We start from the raw sequence: 16,389 nt of genomic DNA on the forward strand, positions 1-16,389 counted from the left end.
TACTTCCTTTTGCGGACATAGTAGGCAAATTTAATTTGCCTAATACTGAGTTCTATAAATATTTGCAGCTTAGACATTTTGTAACTTCTATCCCACGGGGTAATGCCTCAGGGCCATCAGATGTGAGATTAAAGTTTCTATCTACAGTTCCTATGAAGAAGGGAGTTGCCAGAATATATAAAGCAATAACCGCAAAGGCAATTAACCTGACCTCGTGTCAGAAGTGGGAGCAGGAACTGGGGGAAAACTTCACCCGAGAACAATGCGAGGAGGTATATTCATGTGTGCCCAAAGTATCCCCCTGCACATCCCACTTTGAGGTGCACCGGAAGGTGGTTTATCGCTGGTACCTTACTCCATATAGAATGGCGCGATACTTTCCGGGGCAACCCAACCAGTGTTGGCGATGTGGTAAAGAGGTAGGGAGTTTCCTCCATATTTGGTGGAGTTGTGATCAGCTTACCCCACTATGGCTACAGGTTCAAGGATTAATAATGCGAGTACTAGGCTACTCCCCTTATTGGGCCCCAGAGACCGCTATGTTATTTATGGGGCTAGAGGTTTTGCCAATCCAAGATAGAACTGTTGTGATTCACGTATGTACAGTGGTTGAGGCGAGATGGAGATCCCGGAGGTCCTGAGCCTGCCAGAAGTGATAAATTCAGTTCATTTAAATTGTAAACTAGAATATTCAATAGCTGCCACAACCTTCTCACTAACTCTGTTTTGGCTAAATTAGTCTAAATGGCTGAAGTTCAAGCCACTATAATGTTGCTTTATGTTATAGTCATAAGTATGGATTTGGAGTTAGGTAAGTAGTTTTTGGTTTAAGATGAACAGGGAGCTGGAAATTACTCCAACCGGAGACAGACGGGTTCCTTTCTTTTCTATTTATTTATTTATTTTTCTCTTCTCTGCAGTATTGTGCAAGTTAATTTATTGTAACTGTATTAAAAAAAAAAAAAGAGAATATTGTCCTGGCAGACCATGCTTTAGTAAAAATACATATCAATATACCGTAAATTGCCCCTAAACAATGGAATTGGCGCTTTAACCCACTCTTACTACAGGACGAACTAGTTAAAAGAGATTTGATGATTCATTTAAGAGAGTATTTTTGCTACCAATAGCAGTCAGGGTGTTTCCCCTGTGGTAGTGTGGGAAGCGCATAAATGTGTTGCCAGGGGAATACTGGTGAAACATGGGTCCCGGTTAAAGAAGGAGAGGATGCAAAAAATTAACCAACTTGTCGAGGATCTGAGAAATCTAGAATTCCAACATAAGCATCAATCTGATGCTGAAATAAAACAGTTAACGGTTAAGAAGATAGAAAAGCTTAGGCAAATGCTAACAGCTGAGGCTAAAAAGAAACTTTTAAATTGTAAAAGCCGGGCCTATGAATACAGCAATAAGATAGGTAAAGCTTTGGCGGAAGACTAACGCCTACAAAGATCACAGGCATATATTGCTAAAATTTGCCAAAAATCACAGGAAATTACATATAAACCCAAAGAGATAGCCGAGGCTTTTAGAGAATATTATAAGAACCTATACAATATAGATTCAGCAAACCAGGCAACATTATCCAATAAATTTTGTTCAAAAGTTAGAACCTACATCAAAGATTCAGGGCTGCCCCAATTGAAACGTGAGGAGCTAGATAGTTTGGATCAGGACATAACATTGGAGGAACTGGAGCTAGTATTGAGGCAAACACAATGGTCTCTCATTGATCTATTACAAACAATTTAAGGAGATTTTAAACCCTGCTTTTTTGAAAACTTATAATTCTATTCCACAGGGGTCTAACTTGTTGAAAGACTCTACTATAGCAACAGTTATTCAGAAGGAGGGAAATGATCCAACTCAGTGTTCGAGTTTTTGCCCGATCTCTCTTCTGAATACAGATCTGAAATTATTTTCTAAAATTCTAGCAGGTAAGTTGGCGAAAGCCATGTATAGGATCATACACCCAGATCAAGTGGGCTTCATAGCAGGTAAAGAAGCAAGGGACAATACCATTCGTTCCGTGGACCTTATCCAGTTTGCCCGGTCAAGGAAGGTTCCTTTAATTCTATTATCAACAGATGCTGAAAAAACCTTTGACCGGGTAAACTGGATATTCATGGAGGAATCCCTGAGACATCTGGGTATCGAGAACAAATTTTTAAAATGGGTTATGGAGCTGTACAGAGCTCCTATAACAAAAGTTAATGGTATTCTGTCTGAAGAATTTACAGTTGGTAATGGGACGCGACAGGGCCGCCCTCTATCCCCCTTAATTTTTGTTTTGGTACTAGAATCCCTTTTATGTCATTTAAGAGCTAATGTGGATCTGGGGGGGATCGAGATGCAGGGGACAACTCACAAGGTTGCAGCGTTTGCGGATGATCTGATATTTTACATTACTAAACCCTTAATGTCCTTACCGACATTGTTTGAAGAAATGGGGACGTATGCCCGGTTATCAAATTTTAAAATTAATCTGGATAAATCAGAAGCTCTTAATGTTTCGCTCCCTGAGGGAGAGAGAGTTTATCTGCAGACTATTTTTAAAATAAAATGGGCTAACCAGGCTGTAAGACTTTTGGGAGTCTGGATTCCGGCAGATACCAAAGATATCTATAAACTTAACTACCTACCGTTAATTAATGAAGTCAGAACTTTATGCCAGAATTGGCAGACCAACACATTCTCATGGTTCGGTAGATGTGCGTTGTACAAGATGTCCATTCTCCCAAAAGTATTATATCTTTTTCAATGCCTTCCAATTACTATTCCGCAGGCCTTTTTTAAAAAGATGGCGACAATTCAAAAGGAATTCATTTGGGGTAAGAAAAAGCCTTGATTGAGCAGATCAGTTCTGTGTCGCTCAAAGAGAAAGGCGGGGTAGGGCTTCCGGGTTTAAGAGGGTACTACTCCGCTTCCCACCTCTCTAGAGTAGTAGAATGGTGTAGAGATGATGGCCAGAAAATATGGGTGAAAATCGAACAGAATGAAACTCAAGTCCCTCTTAAATGTTTACCGTGGTGCTCAGATTTGATGGATAAGGTATTATGGCAACATGAGCTGATTGGCGCAACCTTGTGAGTCTGTAAAAACAGAATAATTAGGAAACATATGTTACCAACCAATTCATTTTTGTACCCGGTAATAGGGAACCCAGCTTTTTTTCTGGGCTTCACAGATATCAGGTTCCATAGCTGGGGGGAGAATGGGAGGTTTCGAGTGGGTCAGTTAAAGGATCAGAATATACCAGATAATTGGATAGAGCCAGCGGTAGTTAGCGAGTTACCTCCGCTAGGTTTTTGGAGAACACTTCAAATGAAGCATTTTTTGGCAAAATTACCCAGGCCTAGTTTTTTTAGGGACCACCCCACCAATTTTGAGGTGTTGTGTACTTCCAAACAACAAGAGCAACATATAATCTCGCAAATCTATAGACAATGGTTGGGAAATCTTGAAGATAATCCGCCAGCGTACATGGGTAAATGGGAGAGAGATTTGGGTCTGCGTCTTACGCAGGAACAGTGGGGAAAAATTTTCACATTGGCTCATTATTCATCCACATGTGTTAGCCTTCAAGAAGCCAACTGTAAAATAGTGTCAAGGTGGTATCCGGTACCCACTGTACTGTCTAGGATGCGGGCCCGGAACTCTGGGACATGTTGGCGTTGTAAAGGTGGGGAGGGAAACCTACTTCATATTTTTTGGTCTTGCCCGGTACTTACGGACTTTTGGCATAAAGTGCGAGATTATATCTAGAATAACAGATATGGAAATTCCACTACAACCAGGTGTTTTTCTAATACAACATAGCCTTGTGCCAATTACTAAATATAGGAATTCTCTCCTCAGTATACTGATTCAAACAGCCCGAAATTGCATACCGTCCCATTGGCGTCAGGAAAAGGCCCCTTGGGTGTCCTTTTGGCTTAATAAGGTCAAGGAGGTGAGAAGTATGGAAGATTTAAGATCTGCTCGACTAGCGTCAACTTTAGATTTCTTTACTACTTGGACTCCTTGGGATCGATTCATTCCACGGGGCTCTTTTACAGGAGGAGGAATAAGGGGATAGTTTGAATGTGGCGTTGGGGTTGAGGCGTCCTGGATGGAGGGGGGAGGGATAGAGAGAAAGAGAAGGATTTCCCTTTTTTTATTTTTATTCTTTTTGGGGGGGGGGGATGGCGCAGTGGGTGGGAGAGGCTAGGGGGCAATCTTAAACTTGCAGTGGTAAAGGTGTTATATAGGTGGGGGATTTGTTAGTAACAATGGGTATTCTCCCTCAACAGAGGTATATCAATATAACTAATTGTTGACTATTGATCTTGTACTTATTTAATTTTTGATATACCTACTGTTTCTTGTCTTCCACCTTTCTAATTTTTGTTGTTGATGTTTTTTCTTTGTTATGTTATTATTTCTTTTCTTCTTGTATTTGTTGTATAGTCGCTGTTTTAAGTATATACTTTATTATAGAGCTAGGTGGGAAGATTGGAATAGTAAGAGAGGTGTAAGAGTATTGGAATATCTCATTTTACCTTATTATACGATTTGTGTTTTTGCATGTATGTATTAAATATTAAAATAAAGAAAAAAAAAGAAGAACGTGGTGGAACAGCTTCTTGGATTCAACTGTAAGTGTTTATAAATACATTTGCATATTAATACAGAGGAGTCAGGGAGTCAGAAGTATAAAAAACTGCGGAGTCGGAACATTTATTTACCAACTCCACAGCCCTGGTGTGAACCCAGCCTTAGGAGGGAATTTATCAAACTTTGCGTTTGGCGCAGAGCTGCAAAAAAATTGCAATCCTTTGCGCTTCACTATCCAAATGGGTGGGGCTTAATGCAAAGTGTGCAGGGTTTCACACAGGAGCATTACTTGCCCACAAGCCGATTTAACTACAAGCTACATCTGCTAGCAGGTGTATTTTGTAGTCAAAGTGTATGCCAGCTCTGAGTTGGCGTGGGATTCTGAGGCTGTTGAGCAGGCAGCCTTAGTTGCATCTGGATTGAGTTGTGCACCTCTTGATAAATCCTGTGGAATCATACATTGGGGGGTTTTGCTTAACATTGGCATATAAGAAAACATTGGGGGAGATTTTTCAAAACATCTGCAGAGGAAAGCTGACCAGTTGGCCATAGCAACCAATCACATTGCTTCTTTAATTTTTAAAGAAGCCTCTGAAAAATAAAAACAGTGATCTGATTGGTTGGTGTGGGAAAATGGTCAACTTTTCCTCTGCACAGGCTTAGATAAATCTCCACCATTGTTCTTAGTAAATGCTCCCACTAGTGTTAAAAAGAAAATTCTACTTGTATTGATTATTGACAATAAAAGGTTAGTAGTGATGTTGCCGAGTACTTATAGTTTTAGTCACCTTTAAAACTTGTTCTCTATTGGTGCCTGATAGCAGAATGTTTTGGTGCTGTTTTCCTGTGAGGAAATCTGGTAATAAGGGTTTCCTTTCACTGCAGCACCACCACTGGGGAAATCAAGGATTACACAGTACGAATTGAAATGGTTGGGTTGTCTGGGTAGGTCGTTCAAATGAAGACTTGTTGTGGCGTCCCGGTACCGTATTGCATACCATACCTTGTATGGTGGTCCCCAAAGTCAGAGTAACTACGCTCAGGTAGGGTCCCCCAGGTGGTCCGCTACTCTAATTGTGATGTTTATATGTACATATTTCAAAATAAATGTGTATATTTAATATAATGTATAGTATGCTTACCTTGTTAGCATCGCAGGACCTTCGGTCATGTGACTATGTTAATTCCTCTATGGTATGTTAGAGGACCTTTGGAGGTCCTTGGGTCACATGCTACCCATAATTCTATGTGAAGGTGATTGACAGAAGTATTGGACCAATTAGCTCTAGTCCAGCCCCTGCCCATAGATGGGAGCTGTAGCCAATTATTTCTCACTTGGGTTTCTGCTCTCGTGGATGCCGGACTAGCAGGACGGATCTGCGCAACTTTCAAAGACACGCTAGGCCAGAAAATCTATCGGCCTCAGCCTAAACTAAACTATGAGTTCAAAACTAATCCCCGCTAAAGCTAGCGTGACTACTGGACCGCAACTAAATCCCCTAAATCCAGTGGAACAGCGCATATCAATCTACGGACTCTAAAACGCTTAAGGTCCCAACCACTGTCAATCTCTGAGAGACTTTGCATGTATAGAGACTGTTCCTGTTATGAAGCTTGCATAAAATCTTCAGTAAAAGTTCCAACTGTTTTCAGCAAACTCTCCGGTTGTGGACATTCAATTATTCTATGCCTCCCTATCACTCTTGGGAAGGGTGGCGGTAAGACAAGCATTACAGACGAGCCCTCACCCTGGTGTAACAAATAGAAAGGGTTAACCAGACACCCTTTAGTCACCACACAGCTACACCCCATATACCCTACTCCCCCAGGCTATCACATAGCTTTTTGGCGTCCAGCGAACAGGATACGGGTGTGTGCCTACAGCTGTTGCCACCAATCAAAGTGTACTCCCCCTATGTAAAAGACTTTATTAATGTGTTACGAAGCACCATCTAAGTGTACAGAATTGTGTGTATGGTGCCGTGTGCAGAGAGCACACGCGAAAAGTAAGGGGGGAGGCGAAAATGTATTTGCTGCGGAAATGTGTAAAATGAGAAGTGAATGTATGCTACGATCCTCTGGTCCGGTCAGTGATGCAAGAGTTAACCCACTGCCAGAAAAGCGTGCGAAGAAAGCCCGCGCTGCGCCACGACCCGCCCCTGGGTGTGGCTACCAAGTAAATGTGTCACAGCCAGAAGGGTACTTAAATTCACTGCTGTTGTTTCCGGGGGGGACCGGTAGTCGGGGCTGCACCGATGACGTCCTTCCGGCTGGCAGCCATTTTGGAGAAGCCCATTATAAATGGAGCCCTGCACAGCTACCTCTTCAGTCTGCACAAGGAAGAGACGGAGAGTACAGACATGGCGGAGAGCAGTGTTCCACGTGGCGTGAGCACCAAGATTGTGCGGGAGCAGAGGAAAGTTGCGGCAGTCGCAGCCCAACTTTTCCACGAGCTTGCCGACCGTCTGCAGCGGTTATCATTAGATGAAGAGGGGGCCTGCAATCTTCCCCCACTGCCCGATGATGAAGATGACTGGCCGGATTCCCCTCCAGGGGAAATCGCTGGGACACCTGGAACATCTTCACCGGTGAGACTGTCCCCTCACCACCGGACATGGGGTTCGTGGGCTGAGATCCCGACGGAGGAGTCTTCTGTAAGTACACCATCAGAAGCGGCCTTCTCGTCCTCCACCAGCCCTGAGCCAGAAATACCCCTGTCTGCTTTGCCGAGTGCACGACCGCGCTCGCCAAACTTGCCTAAATGGATCTTTGGGGATGAACCGGAATTGATCCAGTACATCCATGATGTTGTCCAACCCCTGCCTGGGAAGTCCCTTCCACTGGTCCCTATGGCACAGAAGGAAAGGGCCCGTCAGGAGGCCGAAATAGCCGACTTGATGGAAAAGCTAAAGGCCCGACACAGAGAACTTTATGCCCCCAAGCATGTTCATCTGCCTCATGAGGAGAGGATCCGCTACCAAGAAAACACCAAAGAAATGGAGGCACTTTTCATCTGCATGTGGCATCATCCCCGAGAAGGGGAGAAGCCCTTGGAACGTTGCAGAGCAACAGTGGCCAAGTTCAACAAGGTCAGAGGTTACCCTCATTGATTGCCACACCGGCTATACCATCCTCGTAAACCGGCGAGCTGTACAGAGGCCATACATTAACAAAAAGTTCCATTCCCTGGAGGTGGGTGAGATCGTGGAATACACACCCGTCCAGGGCCTGCGAGGAGAGTGGACGGCCGCAGTCACCAGCCCAGCAGCTCCAACCCAGCTTCCTTTCAAGTATTTGTCATCCACTGATTGGGAGGCGGACCCCTTCCAGCTGAGGCCGAAATGGCCTGCTCCTGATGCCTCCACCTACACGTCTGAGGAATTTCTACAGCAGCAGCCACTTCCGTCTGATTCCTGCAAAGTGCCCAGGCCTACTCTTACCCAGGAGGTTTGGCCGCAACTGCGGGCACCAACCACTGTACCTAGGCCTACTCCCAGCGCGGAGGTTTGGCCTGCCCACCAGGTACCAACGAAAGTGCTGCGGTCCACTCCCGACGAGAAGGTGGGGCCAAATCAACCAGCACCAACCATTTGTCTTAACCCTACAGTGTCACACTCTACCCTCACTAATGTGGTGTGGGAAAGCCACATCAATTCTTTGCCTGTTGGTGATCTTGAGAGGGGTAGAAGGTCCAAAAGAGGAGCAGGACGTCTTCGCAAGAGTTTCTTCTGAAATGTGACACCTATTTTTTTCTTCGAGTTTTTTTCTTCACAGATTTTGCTGCAACGTTTAAGAAGTGTGCCTAGCAGGACTATGCTAAGACTGTTCCAGTTAAACCGCAACCACTAAGCTTTTATGCCTGGTCCTTAGACCAAGAGACTTCTAGCGGTAAGAGATTCTTAAGTGTGTGCCCAGCTAAACAGCGCTAGCCGTGATCTGTAGACTCGTAGTGCAGGTGGACTGCTGATCCTTGCACGTCTGTTTACGTGTAAAAACCTCAATAGTAAGGTAATATTCTTTTGCTCAAATTGCACTTATCAGGTGAATGCACCTGAACCCTGTTGGAGTGTCTAATAAATGTTTATGCTAAGGTAACTAAAAGTAAATGGTTATTGTACACAAAAAAAATATGTTGCTTTATGCACGTGTACACAAAAAGAAAAAAATTTAAATAATAGGTGTTGTAGTAGTTGCTAGTAGGTGGCTCTCTCAGCTCCTCTGGGAGTAACATTTCTGTCACCCATCACTAACACCATCTCAAAGGTCTACACAAGGGAAACTACCCTTAAGGTACCAAGACTGACCTCTCAAGTAGTACTGTACACATAGTATCTCAAACTAATAACTCAAGTGCACTTATCTCACGTAAACTTAGTACACCAAACAACAAAAATATCTCACACTCAAGTAAACGCTTTAGGAATTGTAGCCTATGTCATTTTCCAATTCTTGCCACTGTTATGTACACTAACTGTTCTCTTACGTGTGCAAGATGCCCTGCCCGGCCAGTAGGTGCTCTTGCGAGCTAAAAATAATACACGTAATCAAAAAGGTAACCTAGGTAAGGTTTATCCGTTGTATTCTAGGGATAAGAGCATGTCGCCAATGGACCCTAGTAGCCAGTTTATTGGTAGAAGTAAAACCCTCAGTGTACTAAACAGGTAACTAATATGGCAAAAATTTCTAGTGAGATTCAAAAATGTTAAGTAGGATGTATCTCATGTATAATAATATCATCCTGTTACTAAATTCATGAACCAAGTAATCCTGTTCATGAGCTTACCCATTCATATGTATGTACCTCAAAAAAAGTTAAATAACCTTATAGTGTTATACAGCCTGACTAATGGACATTTGAAAAGTTATGCCCAAGACTGTTATAAAGCAACCTTTACTTCATCCCTCTGTCTTAAGGGACAGACGTTGAGGCTGACTTATTTTAAGTAAGGGGGTTTGTGGTGTCCCGGTACCGTATTGCATACCGTACCTTGTATGGTGGTCCCCAAAGTCAGTAACTACGCTCAGGTAGGGTCCCCCAGGTTGGACAGCCCCTAGTCGCCTCTCCTCTATTCTAATTCTGTGATGTTTATATGTACATATTTCATAATAATGTGTATATTTAATATAATGTATAGTATGCTTACCTTGTTAGCATCGCAGGACCTTCGGTCATGTGACTATGTTAATTACTCTATGGTATGTTAGAGGACCTTTGGAGGTCCTTGGGTCACATGCTACCCATAATTCTATGTGAAGGTGATTGACAGAAGTATTGGACCAATTAGCTCTAGTCCAGCCCCTGCCCATATAAGTGAGCTGTAGCCAATTATTGCTCTCTTGGGTTGCTGCTCTCGTGGATGCCGGACTAGCAGGATGGATCTGCGCAACTTTCAAAGACACGCTATTGCAGAAAACCTACCGGCCTCAGCTTAAACTAAACCATGAGTTCTAAACGAATCCCCGCTAAAGCTAGCGTGACTACTGGACCGCAACTAAATCCCCTAAATCCAGTGGAACAGCGCATATCAATCTACGGACTCTAAAACGCTTAAGGTCCCAACCACTGTCAATCTCTGAGAGACTTTGCATGTATAGAGACTGTTCCTGTTATGAAGCTTGCATAAAATCTTTAGTAAAAGTTCCAACTGTTTTCAGCAAACTCTCCGGTTGTGGACATTCAATTATTCTATACCTCCCTATCGCTCTTGGGAAGGGTGGTGGTAGGACAAGCATTACAGAGGAGCCCTCACCCTGGCATCACGAATAGAAAGGGTTAACCAGACACCCTTTAGTCACCGCACAGCTACACCTCATATACCCTACTCCCCCAGGCTATCACATTGTCCTCTGTATCTGCTTTCCAAGTGATGAGAATCCAGAACAAAGGACCCCTTTATTAATTCAGAATACCCTTATATGGTACAATCGTGGACAATATTTTTGGCACCAAAACCTACAACGCTCGCTCAAATAATTTGAAACTGGCAAAAAGTAATAATTAATTGATGAAACTGACTTTGAAAAACAAAATAATGAAACTGGCCTGGTATAAAAAGGATATCCTGAACGTAAAACATACCTATCAAATCACAGAAAACAAAAAATGCTTATATATGTTACTCACCAGGTCTTGTAGATTCTTTACATGCTTTTTTATGTGTCTAGTTCTGTATTTGGCTAACAAATACCTCTGATCTGCTACTCACTCTAAGGCTGCTTTCACACTATAAAATTCATCCGTTTTAAAGATCCGTTTGATGTTCCATTATGAAAACCCTAAAAATCGTCCATTAAACGTCAGTTGTAAAAATCCCATAGACTATAATGATATGATATGAAGATAGTAATGGGAGAAATAGTGCATGCACTATTTCTTCCGTTCATTCTCCCGTCACAAAATAACATCCGTTATTAATAACGGATTAAAACGGATAATGTGAAAATCCCATAGACTATAATGGGACTTTCTAACAGACGTTTAATGGCCGATTTTCAGGGTTTTCATAATGGAACATCAAACGGATCTTTAAAACGGATGAATTTTATAGTGTGAAAGCAGCCTAACATTCACTGCTGAGGAAGGGGCGTGTCCAAGGCAAGCACTAAGCCCGCCCTCACTCACCATGCATTAATTTCCTCCCTGAGTCTGTTCACCCAATCACTGCAGGCTGCCCTGTAACCCCTCCTCTCTGTTTTCAGACAGGTGTCTGCCTGTGCTTCAGCTGGGACATAGATAATGCTGCAGTCAGACAGGTTTATGTTCTGGATGGTATGGGGACCCCTAGGAGATAACATTTTTGAAGAATGCTAAAAAGGTTAATGTTTTGCCAAGATGTACAAAGTTTTTGATTCTGATAGTGCCCATTAAATATTATGTTGCACAACCTTTTGAGGCAGTCATTACAATCAAGCGAGTTCTGTAATGCTCAATGATACCTCTGCACTTGTCTCCAGGTATCTTGGCCCACTCCTCATAAGATCCTGCTCCAGCTGTCTCAGGTGTGAAGGGGTCTTCTCCAGACTGCAGGTATCTTGGCCCACTCCTCATAAGATCCTGCTCCAGCTGTCTCAGGTGTGAAGGGGTCTTCTCCAGACTGCAGGTATCTTAGCCCACTCCTCATAAGATCCTGCTCCAGCTGTTTCCGGTGTGAAGGTGTCTTCTCCAGACTGCAGGTATCTTGGCCCACTCCTCATAAGATACTGCTCCAGCTGTCTCAGGTGTCTTCTCCAGACTGCAGGTATCTTGGCTCACTCCTCATAAGATACTGCTCCAGCTGTCTCAGGTGTGAAGGTGTCTTCTCCAGACTGCAGGTATCTTGGCCCACTCCTCATAAGATACTGCTCCAGCTGTCTCAGGTGTGAAGGAGTCTTCTCCAGACTGCAGGTATCTTTGCCCACTCCTTCACACCTGAGACAGCTGGAGCAGTATCTTATGAGGAGTGGGCCAAGATACCTGCAGTCTGGAGAAGACACCTTCACACCTGAGACAGCTGGAGCAGTATCTTATGAGGAGTGGGCCAAGATACCTGCAGTCTTGAGAAGACACCTTCACACCTGAGACAGCTGGAGCAGGATCTTATGAGGAGTGAGCCAAGATACCTGCAGTCTGGAGAAGACACCTGAGACAGCTGGAGCAGTATCTTATGAGGAGTGGGCCAAGATACCTGCAGTCTGGAAAAGACTCCTTCACACCTGAGACAGCTGGAGCAGGATCTTATGAGGTGTCTTCTCCAGACTGCAGGTATCTTGGTCCACTCCTCATAAGATACTGCTCCAGCTGTCTCAGGTGTGAAGGTGTCTTCTCCAGACTGAAGGTATCTTGGCCCACTCATAAGATCCTACTCCAGCTGTCTCAGGTGTCTTCTCCAGACTGCAGGTATCTTGGTCCACTCCTCATTAGATACTGCTCCAGCTGTCTCAGGTGTCTTCTCCAGACTGCAGGTATCTTGGCTCACTCCTCATAAGATACTGCTCCGGATGTCTCAGGTGTGAAGGTGTCTTTTCCAGACTGCAGGTATCTTGGTCCACTCCTCATAAGATACTGCTCCAGCTGTCTCAGGTATCTTCTCCAGACTGCAGGTATCTTGGCCCACTCCTCATAAGATACTGCTCCAGCTGTCTCAGGTGTGAAGGTGTCTTCTCCAGACTGAATGTATCTTGGCCCACTCCTCATAACATACTGCTTCAGGTGTGAAGATGTCTCCTCCAGACTGCAGGTATCTTGGTCCACTCCTCATAAGATACTGCTCCAGCTGTCTTCTCCAGACTGCAGGTATCTTGGCCCACTTCTTATAAGATACTGCTCCAGCTGTCTCAGGTGTGAAGGAGTCTTCTCCAGACTGCAGGTATCTTGGCCCACTCCTCATAAGAAACTGCTCCAGCTGTCTCAGGTGTCTTCTCCAGACTGCAGGTATCTTGGCCCACTCCTCATAAGATCCTGCTCCAGGTGTCTTCTCCTGACTGCAGGTTTCAGCTTTTTTTTCACCTATGTTCTATAGGATTCAGATCAGGACTCGTAGAAGGCCACTTCAGAATAGTCCAATAGCAAAGTTTTCTGTAGTGATCAGGCATGAGACTTCTTTAACACTTAACACGCTTGTCTATAATTTTCTTTCTAATCTCCTGAGACAACTTTCTCCTTGCCTTTCTGTGGTCCATGTTTAATATGGTATACACCATGATACCAAACAGTGCAGAGACTACTTTTTACCATTTAAATAGGCGACTGACTGATTCCAAGTTTGGAGACACGTGATGCTAATTCCTTTTTCCCATATTTTCTAGGATTACCATCATTTTTAGCCAGGACAGTTTCATTGTTTTATTTTATTTTTCAAAATTATTTTTAAACCACAATGCAGAAGAAATGTCTGATTTTATCAGTTTTCAGTAAGTTTTTATTTATAATTTTTATAAATTTCAAGATGTTTTAGGGAGCATTGTGGGTTTTTCTGTCCTTAAAGGGTACTACGTCCCAGGACATCTTATCCCCTATCCAAAAGGATAGGGGAACAAGATGTCAGATCGCGGGGGTCCTGCCCTGGGATCTCGGCTGCAGCACCCGGCTTTCATTACTGCACAGAGCAAACTCGCTCTGTGCGTAATGACGTGAGATACAGGGGCTGGAGCATCGTGACATCACAGCTTCGCCCCCTCATGATGTCACAGCCCGCCCCCTTAATGCAAGTCTCCCATAGACATGTATTGTGGGGGCAGGCTGTGACATCACAAGGGGGCAGAGCCGTGACGTCAAGATGCTCCGGCCCCTGTATTGCCCATCATTACGCACAGAGTGACATATTCTACTTTAGGGTAGTGATTCATTTTCGTCGATCCTTGCATCATTTCTTGGTGAAAAAATCTAAAATTTCTGGAAAAATGTTAAAATTTTGCATTATTCTAACTTTGAAACTCTCTGCTTGTAAGGAAAAGGGCCATTTCAAATAAATTACATTTGATTCACAGATACAATATGTTTACATCAAAAAGTGGACATGTTTTTACTTTGTGAAGACATCAGAGGGCTTCAAGATATAGCAGCAATTTTCCAATTTTTCACGTAAATTTCAAAATCAGAATTTTTCAGGTACCAGTTAAGTTTTGAAGTGAATATGAGGGTCTTTTTGTTGGAAATCCCCTATAATGAAAACTGCACCCCGCAAAGTATTCAAAATGATATTCAAAAAGTTTTTAACCCTTTAGGTGTTTCACAGGAATAGCAGGAAAATCTAAATCTCCATTTTTACACTAACATGTTACTGTAGCTCCATTTTTTTCATTTTTACAAAAGGTAAAATGGCCCCCCAAAACTTGTAATTCATTTTCTCTTGAGTAAGGAAATACCTCATATGGGGATGTAAAGAGCTCTGTGGGTGCACTAGAGGGCTCAGAAGGGAAGGAGCGCCAATGGCATTTTGAAGAGCAAAATTTGCTGAAACGGTTTTTGGGGGGCATGTCACATTTAGGAACCCATCATGATGCCAGAACAGTAACACCCCCTCCCCCCCCCGACACACTATTTTGGAAACTACACCCCTCAAGGAACGTAACAAGGGGAACATTGAGTCTTTATACCCCCTCAGGTGATTGACAAACTTTCGTTAAAATGAGACATGAAAATGAAAATTTTTAACACTAAAATGACGGTGTTACTCCAAACTTTTCATTTTCGAGTAAGGAAATACTTCCTATGTGGATGTAAAGTGCTCTGTGGGTGCACTAGAGGGCTGAGGAGGGAAGGAGCGACATTGGGCTTTTGGAGAGCGAATTTTGCTGAAATGGCTTTTGGGGGACATGTCGCATTTAAGAAACTGCCCCATGATGCCAGAACAGTAAGAAGAAAAAAAAACACCACACTATTTTGGAAACTACACCCCTCAAGGAACGTAACAAGGGGTAAAGTGAGCCTTAACTCCTTAACGACGCAGGACGTATATTTATGTTTGGAGCCGGCACATGCGATATAACGCAGGGTCACGCGGTAACCCCGCGTCATATCGGGTTGGTCCTGGCAGCTATTAGCATCCGGGACCCGCGGCTAATACAGGACATCACCGATCGCGGTGATGCCCTGTATTAACCCTTCAGAAGCGGCGATCAAAGTTGAGCGCCGCATCTGAAGTGAAAGTATTCCGGGCTATTTGGGACTGCCGCTGTCCCGAACAGCTTACATGGCACCGGAAGGATAACTACCTGCCTCCTTGGTGTCCTATCGGCGAATGACTGCTCCATGCCTGAGATCCAGGCAGGAGCAGTCCAGCGCCGATAACACTGATCAATGGCATGTTAATACATGCCAGTGATCAGTGTGTGCAGTGTTATAGCCCCCTATGGGGGCTATAACACTGCAAAAAAAAAAGTGAAAAAAAAGTGTTAATAAATGTGATTTAACCCCTTCCCTAATAAAAGTTTGAATCACCCCCCTTTTCCCATAAAAAAAACTGTGTAAATAAAAATAAACATATGTGGTATTGCACCGTGCGTAAATGTCCGAACTATAAAAAATATATCGTTAAAGGGGTATTCCAGGCAAAACCTTTTTTTTATATATATCAACTGGCTCCGGAAAGTTAAACAGATTTATAAGTTACTTCTATTAAAAAATCTTAATCCTTCCAATAGTTATTAGCTTCTGAAGTTTTCTGTCTAACTGGTCAATGATGATGTCACGTCCCGGGAGCTGTGCATGATGGGAGAATATCCCCATAGGAACTGCACAGAGTCATCAGAGAGCAGTTAGACAGAAAACAACAACTCAACTTCAGAAGCTGATAACTATTGGAAGGATTAAGATTTTTTTAATAGAAGTAATTTACAAATCTGTTTAACTTTCCGGAGCCAGTTGATATATAAAAAAAAAGTTTTGGCCTGGAATATTCCTTTAATTAAACCGCACGGTCAATGGCGTATTTTTGGTCACTTTTTATACCATTAAAAAAATGAATTAAAAGTGATCAAAAAGTATAATGAAAACAAAAATGGGACAGATAAAAACTTCAGATCACGGCGGAAAAAATGAGCCCTCAAACCGCCCCATACGCGGAAAAATAAAGTTATAGGGGTCAGATTTTTAAACGTATACATTTCCCTGCATGTAGTTATGATTTTACGACAAAAGTACGACAAAATCCAACCTATATAAGTAGGGTACCATTTTAACCGTATGGACCTACAGAATAAAGAGGTGTCATTTTTACCAAAAAATGCACTGCGTAGAAACGTAATACCTCAAAAGTTACAAAATGTTCGTTAAAGTGGGATGTAAAAATAAAATATTTTCAATAAAATGCTGGT

Source organism: Hyla sarda, chromosome 2, assembly GCF_029499605.1.
Source record: "Hyla sarda isolate aHylSar1 chromosome 2, aHylSar1.hap1, whole genome shotgun sequence".
Taxonomy (NCBI): Eukaryota; Metazoa; Chordata; class Amphibia; order Anura; family Hylidae; genus Hyla; species Hyla sarda.